Here is a 12603-nt window from a genome sequence, read left to right as displayed (position 1 = left end):
TTCTCCTTGTTCCTAAATGGCACTGTTCATTTTCTCTCTTGCTTTCTTACCGACGCCCTTACTCTGGCCAGGACGAAAACCCCCATATTGTTGTTTGCAGGGGATACTTTGCTGATCTCGGAAACGCCGGGATGTCTTCAACGTGACCTGCACCATTTCGAGGAGTTCTGCGGAGTGCGAGATCTTGAGACAAATGCCATCAAGACGAAATATATGTCTTTCAAACAACATAGATCTTACAAGGGCAGAATAATGTTGGGGGACAAGCCACTTGAGAGGGCAGATGTATTTAATTATCTTGGTGTCTCCTTGTGTTCGACCATGTTGTGGAAGCACAAGTGGATGCCATGGTTCCTAAGCACAGACAGATTAGCTGAGTTATATTGAAAGAACACAGCAGCTCTTTTTCTAAATCAATCGGTTCAACTTTAAAAATCTATGATGCTAAAGTGTTGGGGTCGGTTCCATATGCTTCAGAACTTGGGGAGTTCCCCAACATTTCCTCTCTAACCCTCTCAGAGAACAAGTTTCTGAGAAGTGCAACTCACCTTCCCCCACCTCTGATACTTGATCTGGGCAGTAAAGGGTTAGTTAATAAAGTCAAACTACACCCGTTAGTATACTGGAGAAGGGTATGGTCCACACCTGAACATGCTCACTAAGCTATGACTCAGCGGGATGTTATAGATGCCGAAAGGCTTCACAAAATCAAGTGGCTACAGCAAATTAAAAGCTTTCTACTAGATATGGGTATGAGGGAACTTTGGGGAATCCCATTCGGCAAACCTTTCCCCTCATCAGAAGTCTCATTACTGGCTATGGATCTGGCAATGCGAAGAGAGAGGTGGAGAGCCATGGACAGGAAGGTTCCTAGATTTCAAACGTTGCTCCTTACTGAAATCCTACTGGGACATTATCACTGTGCCTCTTGAAAGAAATCTCTATTTTCACTTCAGAATTGGCACTTTGCCTTTGAGATTTTTTACCAACAAATGGGACTCGGGTGAATACAATTCTTTATAACTAAACATATTTTAGCCCTACTCTAATGTATCATAGAGATGCCTTACATCAACACTATGGAGCATTATTTGAGGACATTGGAAAATGGATGGAGCCCAGATTTTTGAATCTAACCTACTTGTATGCTGCGATGCTTTGGCTCTCATATGAGAAAAAATAGTATGTAATTTATGTAATGCTTTAAAAAAAAAGTAATACTTCATATGCCGAATGTAACTGTAAAATGATTTTATGACATGAATTGTCGAAATAAAATGTATTGAGGGGGCGTGGCTTGTGCGCCGATGGCGGAGGTCGCCTAGCAGCTCGGCTCCGGGATCGAGCCATCATTAATCCTGCTCCTGGGGGCTCCCTGGGAATCCCGAACCCCATAACGAAATCCCCTGTGACCCGGACACCTTTCACAGCGGTTGGAGGCCCGCGGCGTTCTCTGGGACAGAGAAAAGACGGAGCGAGAGAACTACGCGGTGGAGGCCAAGATGGCGCCCACTTCACTTTAACGACCTCGGAGACGGCCGGGGGACCTGGAGGCGGCGGACGTCCCGGCGCCCCCAACGGGACAGGCGATCCTTCCCCCACTAAGGGGACAACTAGCGGCCTGCCCCCTGACGCCCCCTGGGGGGGCTGACGACGCCCGGCGGCCGGACGGGGTGAGCCCCGGCCCGCTGCCGCGGGACACTGTTGAGGAGCTGCGTGGAGGAGGGGCGGATTGGCCTCTTCGTTGCCATACGGGGGCTGCCGCGGCGGCTCGCCCTGGCGGCTCGCCCTGGCTCCCTGATTGAACAGAGCGGACCGCTCTAGAGACGTTGGGGGTGAGCTGTGGAGCGCCCTCGCCGCCCCCTGCAGCACGGACGCACTGCGTGGCGCCAAGGCGCTCCACTGAGGAATGACCCCTGGGGGGACTGGAGATGCCCGGCGACCGGCCGTGGAAGACCCCGGTCCGCTACCTCGAGACAGTGCTGAGGTGCTGCGCGGAGAGGAGGTGAGGCGGCTCGTTCCTTGCCATGCGGGGGTCGCCGGGGCGGCCCGCCGCTCTAGCTCTGGCCCCTGGTTAGGTGGAGGGCGGACCGCTTTTGGGTCGCTGTTGAGCTCTGTGGAGCGCCCCCATCGCCCCAAGTTGTAAGGACACACTGTGTGGCGCCGTGTTACTTAACCGAGAAGCCGAATAACGAGCTGGAGACCGGGGGCACTCTGAGGACACGCTGCTCCCCGGGCTTTCTCCGCACCTATCCAGGACCTCCCCTGCCCCCTGGCACTGGGGCTGGGAGCATACATCTGCACAGCACATTGAAGCGGAGGGGAGCACTAGGACCGTCGACGTTGCGCTTTGCCCTTTGGACCCGGACTGACCTACTGGCGGATACCCATCTTGACCGCCGTCTGGGGACCTGCTCTCCTAGGGGGCCTGCTAGTAGTCGAGGGGGAACAGGCTACGGAGTGACGCCATTTCGAGCGGCCGCGCCACATTGACGACGACCTCCGGCTTGGTCATCCCCAACTGCTGCTGCGACCCTCCCGCAGACCCTAAAAACCATGGGTAAGACGAGGGGACCTAAAGGGGGCTCCCAGACCGCCTCTGACGTGGAGCCGCCTGACAACGAAGAGCGCCTACCCCTAGAAGGACCTGGGAACCCGCATATTCAGGAGCAACTCGACAAAATCCTGTTGGCGATCACTGAGACTAGATCGGCCCTTCGAGAAGACATCGCTCAAGTTGCGACGGGTTTGGGTTTGCTTAGAGCTGACCACGGTAAGCTCTCGGACAGGGTGAAGGAGGTAGAAGGTTCAGTGAGACACCTAGAACCGGCGCAGAAAACTTTGGACGCCACGGTGAAGGACGCTCTGTCCCGAATAGAGGCCCTGGAGAAACGTGCGGAGGATGCGGAGGGGCGCAACAGGAGAAATAATACTCGGATCGTAGGCCTTCCGGAAAAAATTGAAGGTGAGAACATGGTGACTTTTCTGGAGGATTGGCTACGGACGGCGGTGGCGCCGGAGGGGCTGTCCCCCTTCTATACATTGGAACGAGCACACAGAGTGCCGGCCAAACCACCGTTACAGGGCCGACTCCCCCGTCCGGTGGTGGCGCGGCTGCTACATTTTCGAGACAGAGACTTCCTGCTGCAGGCCACCAGGCAGGGGGGACCTTATCAGGTGGACAACAGTCGTGTGAACATTTTCCCGGACTATACTTACGAGACGCAGAGACGTCGGTCCTCCTTCCTGGCCGTCAAACGAGAACTACGTGCTGAGGGCATCCAGTACTCCCTACTCTTTCCGGCACGACTCCGCATCATCATAGACAATTCCACCAAGTTCTTTGACACCCCAGACAATGCGTGTAGTAGGCTTGAATTATACAGGGCTGGCAAGGATGGTTTTGGAACCTCTTCCCAATCCACGATGGAGAACATTCTACAGCGGAAACCTAAGAGGTTCAGACATCGCAGAGGTAGGACTACTCGTCCCTCTATGATAGAGACTGAGGCGGAGCGGCGTGGTGCGCTGGAGATGGTCTCCTCCATATCTGGCCCTCAGGGAGAACATGGGACTGTACAATCGGAACCTGGAGAGAGTGGGGGCCACTCGGACACGGAGGGATCTGAAACAGATAGCGTGAAGCTCCCGGTGGTCACCCCAGGGACAGCAGAAGACCTACTTGATGAACAATGAAACTTTCGGGTGAGCCAGTTCTGGTTGGGGGGTTGGGGGTGAGCAAATGAATGAATGGGGGAGATGGGACTCATCGGGGGAACTGTTAGTTTACGGACTGGATGGAGGGTTGCGGGAATTCCCTACATAGGCCCTGATGGTATAGGGCTCGGTCGCAATGCAGCGTGCAGTGGGGGGACCCCACATCGACGCTCGGCCCCGTATTGCCCTTAAGGCACACCTGCGGTGGCTACCGTCAGGTTAGTAGGGAGGGGATTCTTTGAAGGTACAGTTTGGATGGGGACTAGATGGTACTATTTGGAACCTGTTCTGGGGGGGTGGGTGAGGGATTCATGTTTGAAAGTTGCTTTATTGTTGTTGAGGGGGGTACTCGTCATCGGTACGGATTTCACTGGGTGCTTGCACATGCCTGTAGTATGTTCAGAGGGACAGGAGGACACGACATGGGACAATGGCTGATCTCTCCACTCTGAAATGCATCACCTGGAATGTGCGGGGTCTGCACACCCTGTCCAGGCGACATAAGGTCCACGCTTATCTAGTGCGGAGAGGTATACAGATTGCACTACTGCAGGAAACACACCTCACCAAAACTGAGGGGCTAGCACTACAGCGTAGATGGCGAGGGCAAGTGTACAACACCACGTACTCGGCTTATGCAAGAGGCGCGCTAATATGGATAAAAGCGGGGGTACCCTTCCAGGTAGATAGTCACACTGTGGATCCAGAGGGGAGATACGTTGCAATAGCAGGGAGACTAGGGGGAAGAGATGTGAACATTTGCTGCATTTACGCGCCTAATACGGACCAGCTCGCCTTTCTGACTGCGTTATCTGGCTCCCTGGCCCGCTACCTCTCGGGACCCATCCTATTAGGGGGTGACTTTAATTCGGTGCTCGACGTTAACCTGGACAGATCTCATCCTCCTCTTCCGGACTCCCCAACACATCGGGTGGCCAGGGGCAGGTTAGACTGGCAGACTAAGTGGGGACTGACGGATATCTGGCGGCCCAACACCCTCATGCCCGGGACTACTCCCATTTTTCTGGCATGCACGAGTTGCATGTGCGACTAGATAGCCTGCTGGGGTCGGGAGAAGTGGCTTCTTCGGCTGTGCGGTCTGAATACCTGACGAGGACTATCTCCGACCACAATTCGTTATTGATAGATCTCCGGTGGCTCCAGAGCACCCCCTGTGTGCCAACCTGGAAATTGCGACCCAAGCTGCTGGAGGACCAGGTGTTCCGCAGTGGCCTGGAGGACAAGATCGCGGGATACTTTGAGTTGAACAAGGGCACGACTGCTGAGAGGGCCACGGAATGGGATGCCTTTAAGGTTGTAGTTAGAGGCTATTGTATAACGCAGAGAGTTGGAGTGCGCCGAGTACTCCTAGAAGATCTGGCTAGAGCTGATCGAGTCCTCCGCGAACTGGAAATTACCCGCCCTGGCCGCCCGGAGCTCCAACAACAGACCCTGGCGGCAAAAGAGGCGGTGGCCGTAGAGGTTGAGCGACTACGAAGTTATGACCACAAAGCTTACCTGACTAGATCGTTGGCTGAGGGCGACAAATCGGGTACGCTACTGGCTTGGCTTGCCAACCCAGCGAGACGTACATCGCCCATTGTGGCCATGCGGACTGCGGAGAACAGGGAGGTCTATACTCAGCCCGAGATCCATAACTGCTTCTGGAGATACTATGAGAGGCTGTATCGCAGCCGATTACCGCCGGATACTACTCCGACGGACACCTTCCTGCGTGATCTGCCGATCCCCACTCTGGAACCGGAACAGGCGAAGGCCCTGGGACGGGATGTGGAGCTGGGTGAGATCAGAAGCGCCATAAAAAAAATGGCGCGAAATAAAACGCCGGGCCTGGATTGACTCCCAGTGGAGTTTTATTCCACATACATAGAACTCCTGGCCCCCAAACTCCTGCAGGTTTACAAGGAAGCGAAGACCTTGGGACACCTACCGGGCTCGATGCGAGAAGCCCTGGTGATACCTTTACTCAAACCGGGCGCGGAGCCAGCATCTTATAGACCACTCTCAATGCTCTCGGTCGACTATAAGATCTTGAGCAGCATATTAGCCGCACGTCTGTTGGAGCACAGGAGCTCTCTAGTACATACAGACCAGGCGGGCTTCATCCCCAGGCGTAACACTACGATGAACATCCGACGCTTGTTCCGATTGTTAGAGGGTGATCACACACATGCTCCCGATCCCATGATCCTCTCGATAGACCTAGAGAAAGCCTTCGACAGCCTGGAGTGGATTTATCTCCACAGGGTCCTGGAGCGGTTTGGCCTGGGTGAGGGATTTCTGAGATGGACCACGGTATTGTATGCCTCGGCGGTGGCTAGGGTGAAATCGGGCCCGCTGATTTCCCAACGATACCCCGTAGAACGGGGCGCGAGACAAGGCTGCTCGCTATCCCCATTGTTATTCGCCCTGGCAGTAGAACCGCTGGCTGTATCGATCCGCACGGGGGCACATTACAGGGGGTTGCAATCTCCGTCGGGTCACCAGTACATTTCCCTATATGCTGACGACCTACTGCTTTTTCTTGAAGACGCTAAGACGGCCCTGGCCGGAGCTGATTCAGTGCTCACGGCTTTTGGTAGGATGTCGGGACTCCAGGTAAACTGGGCTAAGACCTGCCTGTTTCCGGTCCACAGTGGAAGTCCCCAGCCGGACACTCACAGAGAGATCCGATGGGAGCCTGTTTGTTTTAAATACCTGGGGGTGCATGTATACCATCGCCCTGCTGACACACTAGAGGGTAACATCTCTAGAGGCATCCGGGCGCTTAAGGGTAGCATGGCCTTTTGGTCCACCCTACCCCTCTCAGTAGCAGGACGAATAGCACTACTGAAGATGGTGGCACTACCCCGCCTACTATACTACTTCAGGACACTTCCGATCTGGATCCCTAGCTCTACTTTCCAGGGCCTAGACTCTATGATAGTGGCGTTCCTCTGGGGCTCGGGCCGCCGCAGAGTGGCACTCAGGAGTTTATTGAGACCTAAGGCGGAGGGGGGGCTGGCGGCGCCCGACTTTGAGACGTACTATTTGGCTGCCCAGCTACAGACCTATACCCAGGAGGTGGCGCGTGAGTTTCGGGGCCCGGAAGTTACACGGGGCAGTGGCATACCCAGACATGTCTTATCGTATATTGTGCTGCAACAGAGGCTCGAATTGAGAGACCTCACCCAGGAGGAACGCACCATACGCTTGTATTGGAACCGAGTGCATCGCAAACTGGGAAGGCCACAACCTTATGCCCCGGAGATCCCGCTGGGAATGCTCACTGCATTGCCCCATTGCGGCGACTGGTCTCGACTGGGAGTTTCGGAGGAGGTAGGTGTACAGACCCTGGGTGACCTCTACGAGAACGGGGCGTTGCTGCCCTTCCAGGCGCTTCTGGACCGCTACGACGTCCCCCGAGGCGATTTTCAGCTGTCGGAGGCGTGTCAGTACGTCATGATGTCCGCGGGAACGGTTAAAGCAGTGACATGCTTATATTCCAGGATGATCGCTGAGAGACTGACCCCCTTAGCGGTTCTTAAGACCCGATGGGAAATTGACATTGGGAAGGAAATCCCGGAGACCACGTGGGCCCACCTGCTGCGACGGGCCTGGAAGGGCACGCGCAGTGCCCGATTCCAACTGGTCCACTTCTATATATTGCATGAAGCCTATTTGACCCCGGAGAAACTACAGAAATATTTCGACCTGGAAACAGCAGCCTGCCCTAGGTGTAGGACAGCCGGAGCGGACCTTTTTCACATGCTATGGTCCTGTTCTATGCTGACCTCCTACTGGTTGTTTGTGGGAGACGCGCTGTCCGAAGTGACTGGAAGATCGTTGCAGATAGATGCAGCTGTTGGGATTCTACATTGGTTTCCACATACCCCTAGGAATAAGATTACTAGTAAATTCATCGATTTAGGGTTGCTCCTGGCCAAACGAGAAATCACCAGACACTGGAAGGCGCGGGCTGGTCCAACAGGCACTAAGTGGCGCAATGAACTTCTCAAGTGGGCGGGGATTGAGAGCACGTTGAGATACCAACAGGCGAGGCGGAGACGGGATGAGCGAGCTCTGGAGGCGGCGCAAACATGGGAGACATTGGTACAGGCCCTGTGCGACCATAACACACATACTGACTCAGATAGCGCTGATGAGGAACAGCCTGGATCCCAATAACATTCTATTGGTGAGTTATACCCAATAAGAAGATCTAAGTCTCTTATCACATACTATTCGACCATACGATGTACTGCCGATGACGAGAGGGGTGGAGGGAGGGGGATAGAGGAAAAGGAGCGTCATTCGCTTCCACCAAGCATTAGAAGGCTGTACCATTGAGACTGACAATTCACTCCTCTGGGGGGGGGGTAGGACTGGTTAGGGAGGGGGGGGGGGTGTTTCCTTTAGGTTGTTTGGAAAAGCAGAAGAAACTTATTTTTCTCACCTGTTATACCCTGCCGGAACGGGGGGATATTCAGTGCATACTAGTGGCACACGCCGCCCGACCCCCGGGTTGTGGGCTGAATGGCCGTGTATAGAGATTATACCACTAACGTCGACATTGCTTTAGATCATTTCCCAGGTGCCAATAATGTGATTGCATTTGTTTCCTGCAATAAAAACATATTTACAAAAAAAATAAAACGTATTGAATTGCTACTAGAATATAACATACTACTAATGATAATATTATTAAAATACACATTAAAAATAACATGCAGGCAATGGTATTAAGAAGGTGGACCTGACGGATGGTGTAAATGGGAATCATGAATGTTCTGGGAACAACCTAAGGTTTTAGGAACAACATATGTCCTTGAACGTCATCACAGGCAATTATAGATCAATAAGTCAGAGTTGTAATCATTATTTTGCTTATGCTAATATGACCGAATGGCCAAATTTCTCTTTGGATGTTTTTATGCATTTTATGTATGTAATATCATGCGTTTTTTTATTGCTTTCATGATTTTATTATATTTTCAGTGATCAAATAAAGCTATGGTGAATATTTTCCTAGAACAAATATTCGTGACATTTAGAATAATCGATAAAAACTATCATAAAATGTTCTTGTTGATTGTCCTGATGCCTTCAATTACTTCATTTTGTTAGTTAGAGGAGCGCAAGGGTGTCATGGTATGCAGATTGGTAGAGCGCACTATCACCCAGCAGGGTAGCCCGACGCGGAGTAGTTGTGAGTCGAGGCATCCCTTGGGCCTAGTGGGACTACTCGAAGAGCCGGTTCTTCAGCTTCTTGCAGAACTCAAGAACTGAGGAGGAGGTCTTTCTGTGTAGCAGCAGTTTGTTCCAAGTTTTAGGATCTATGTACGAGACATTTGGACCACTGAATCTGGTTTTCACTATGCCGGAGATTTGTGCAAGTAGGAGTCTGGATGAGTAGAGGTGTCTGGAAGGTTTGTGAAAGCAGATGCGATTGTTGAGTTATTCTGGACCAGTCTTATGTAGAGCCTTGAAAGTACGGGTGAGACGTCTGAATTGTGTTTGCCATCAGCGCGGGAGTAACTAGTTCACTTTTTACTTCACTGATTAAAAGGAGCCACAATAATATTATTGATGTTCAAACTGTCAGTGTGAGTTGTTGCAATTGATATTTAATAGATGCAACATAATCTGCCTTAGCCCACAACTGAAAGTTTACCAATTTTATGAATAGTGACAGTAACTAGAATAAATGTATTTGGTATGTTACTTGGGGATCAGGAAGGATATTATTCACACACTTACTGTAATTATAAATTGCATGTGAAGCATAAAACAGTGTACATAACAATAGGTGTAGCAGTTGTAACAATACACATTTTGTAATAATCAATGAGCGAGCAGGGCTAATTATCTTCAATTGATCCATATTACTAAGTTATACATTATTTGTTTAATGGCGCAGATAACACATGGGCTTGCATAAGGTGCTGGAGAGACAATGGACCAGACGTATCAAGCATTATCCCATTCGCAATGGGCGATTCCCAGAATTAGGCCGTTTTGTAAACAGGAAAAAACCTTTTGTGATGTATCATCCCAAAAGTCGTGTGCAAAAAAGAGAATCACAATCTTTGAGATTATTTATTTTGCGCATGCATTTAGAGAATTGCAATTTGCGATACTCTAAATGCAATGTAGGAAGCGCTTTTTAAATTGCGCCCCTGCTTTAAGGAATCGCAATTTACCATCAACTTCAAGTTGGTGGTAAATTGCAAATCTTTAGAAAAATGCACAATTTTGCATTTTTCTTAGGGCATGTATGTGCACCAGATGTGCATACACGCATATTTCAGTGGTGCAACAGGCTGTCCTTTTGCAACCTTGAAATTGCATGCGCAATTTGCGAGTACCTATTGGGCACTCACAAATTGTGCATGCAATTGCAATTCATTCCTATGGGCCTCTAGGCCCATAGAAATGAATGGGAAGCCATTCCTTATTTGCGACTCGCAAATTGCGAGTCACAATTAAGGAATATGTAGAATTCACGAAAATTTTGCCAAAACCTACATACATTGCATTTTGCAATTCGATAATAGCGAATCGGTAAAATTCGCAATTATAGAATCGCAATATGCAATCTTGATACATCGGGCCCAATATCATTCAAATTAGGATGAAAGCTGTGGTACCTGGCCCGTCTCTGGTAGTCCTAGATCTGGTTGTTGACTTTAGGCGTGTACAAGACAAGCTCTTGCAGATTACAGTAAGGTTCACACAGGTAGATGTGAAATGTGGAGCTTTGCAATGATTTGAACTAGAGTTAGACGACCTGACCAGTAATATCCACTTACCATCTGACTAATAATCACACTTATAATTTGCAAGTACTCGAGAGGTGTATTCCGAGAATAGTATTACTTTTGAGTGGCGTTGTTAGGGCTGTGAGGACGGAACTAGCGACTTGTGGGAAATATTCCACGTTGTGCATTCCTGAGGATTCTTGGGTTGCTGGCAGCTCAACGAGAGGAATGTCTCAATAGGATTGATCTGGTGACTATCAAGTGTCAAATCCTATGAATCAGAATCAAGCCCTGAAGGCAAAGATTCAACACACAGGGAGAGACACCCTTTTCAAAGTTCCTCTCGATGCAACCTCCTTTTGACTCTAGGAGGGACTCTTCCCTCTTCTGGGTCCAAACTAGTCATAAAATGCCAGCGGACCAAGCAGGAGCTTGTAAAAGGAAAACTAGAGTACACCGGTGAGTAACTCTAAGTCAAGCTGTAAAGAGTTAAAACACGTCCAAGCTTTTCAGAGATGCAACTCTTTTGTTTAGTGGCATCAAAATGTTAGCTTTTGTTTTTAGAAGGGGCCTGGTATGTAGAGCAAAAGGATGACTGGGCTATGCATCTACAAGCTAGCTGAAAGGGACAAACAACGGTAATTTAACAGATCCTAGGGCAAATTAGTGCCCCGGCCACATCATGGCATGCCCGCAGCTGTGCAGATGCACTGAGAAGACAAAAGTAGACAGAGCTCTCCTCAAAAGAAACAGCGGAAAGCGGTCCAGTAAATGTATTTCTTAACTGCTTAACTGCGGCGGCAATTCCAACACAGTGCGGCAGTTTAGCTGAGTGGGCGGGGCCGTGTCGGCCAACAGATATGCGCAGCACTACCGAGGTACTGCTCGCGACGGCTGTTGGCCGACAAACGCAGCGAATGGGTTAAGAGAGCAGTACCAGAACATCTCCAGCATTGGAGGAAGCAGGCCACCAATGCATGTAAACATACAATATCTAGATGAGGTGCCACTAAGGAGGGATCTTCTTGTGTGCAGACAGAATGAGTGTCACAATAGAAATAATTCTCCCATCCATACCTTGCCTTCCAGGGGTGGTTGTGTTTTATACACGACATGACAACGTACAATTTCTAGGCTTTATTTGTTTCGAAGGACTGAAATGAAAACATTGTGCTTTACAACAGAAAGGCTTACAAAACAAAGGAAGACACAGGGAAGAGCATATTACATAACACAGAATGGGTGGCAGAAACCCTAGTTAAACGACCTTCATCGTGTTTGACTGGATAATCTATACTGCTCAGCTTCTGGCATTATGCAGAAAAACCAGGGTAAAGGGTGATGAGTGGGATTTTTTTTTACAGTGGAAACAATCCCCATGTTCAGGGTCTGTGATATACAAAATCAGTAACATTCTTCAGAGTGTGAGGGAGGAGTCAGATTTATAGGACGGTCACTCCAAGCCACACCACAGAAGCCAAGATGTTCGGAATACTGTCGGGTTACCAAATGTAGAGTTTTACAGCCTTCCGGTGAATGTCTCAGCTCTTGTGTGCTTCCTGAGTTTTTCATTTTATTTTTAACTGAACATGAGTGACAAGACTTTGCCTCTGAGACATATTTTAATTTTATTTCGGCACATTACAGAGTTCTGTAACTGAGGGTGAAGAGACCCTGGTAATTAACCCCTTATACTCAGCAGGCTGCAGCGCTAACACTGCTTTGAGAAGGGACTGGGGGCAGGCAAACGCAGACAACCAATAAGTTGCCCGCCTTGATTCAGTAGATCACTTTGCCTGAACCAATGAAAGCGAACATTTATGGATGTGTGGACTTAATCACCTGAGGATTCAAGAACAAAATAAATGGATGCATTTAATTTCAGGTGTTTTCGGCAGGTTCAGGTGATATAAGAAGCAGCTTAGGGCCATATGTACAGATTTTAGGGATAGGGGTTTCCTAATTGCGATTCTCTTTGAATTACAATTAGGAAATCGCTATCCCAAATGTATGAAACTCTTTCAGTTTTATTCAGCGATTCCTAGGTTGTTGCAAATCTACCTACCTCATGAATATTCATGAGGAAAGTCGCAGTTTGAGACCCACTGGGAATAGCAGCCATCAT

The sequence above is a fragment of the Lissotriton helveticus genome, assembly GCF_964261635.1.
Source record: "Lissotriton helveticus chromosome 1_1 unlocalized genomic scaffold, aLisHel1.1 SUPER_1_unloc_17, whole genome shotgun sequence".
Taxonomy (NCBI): domain Eukaryota; kingdom Metazoa; phylum Chordata; class Amphibia; order Caudata; family Salamandridae; genus Lissotriton; species Lissotriton helveticus.
This window is presented reverse-complemented; position numbering follows the sequence as displayed.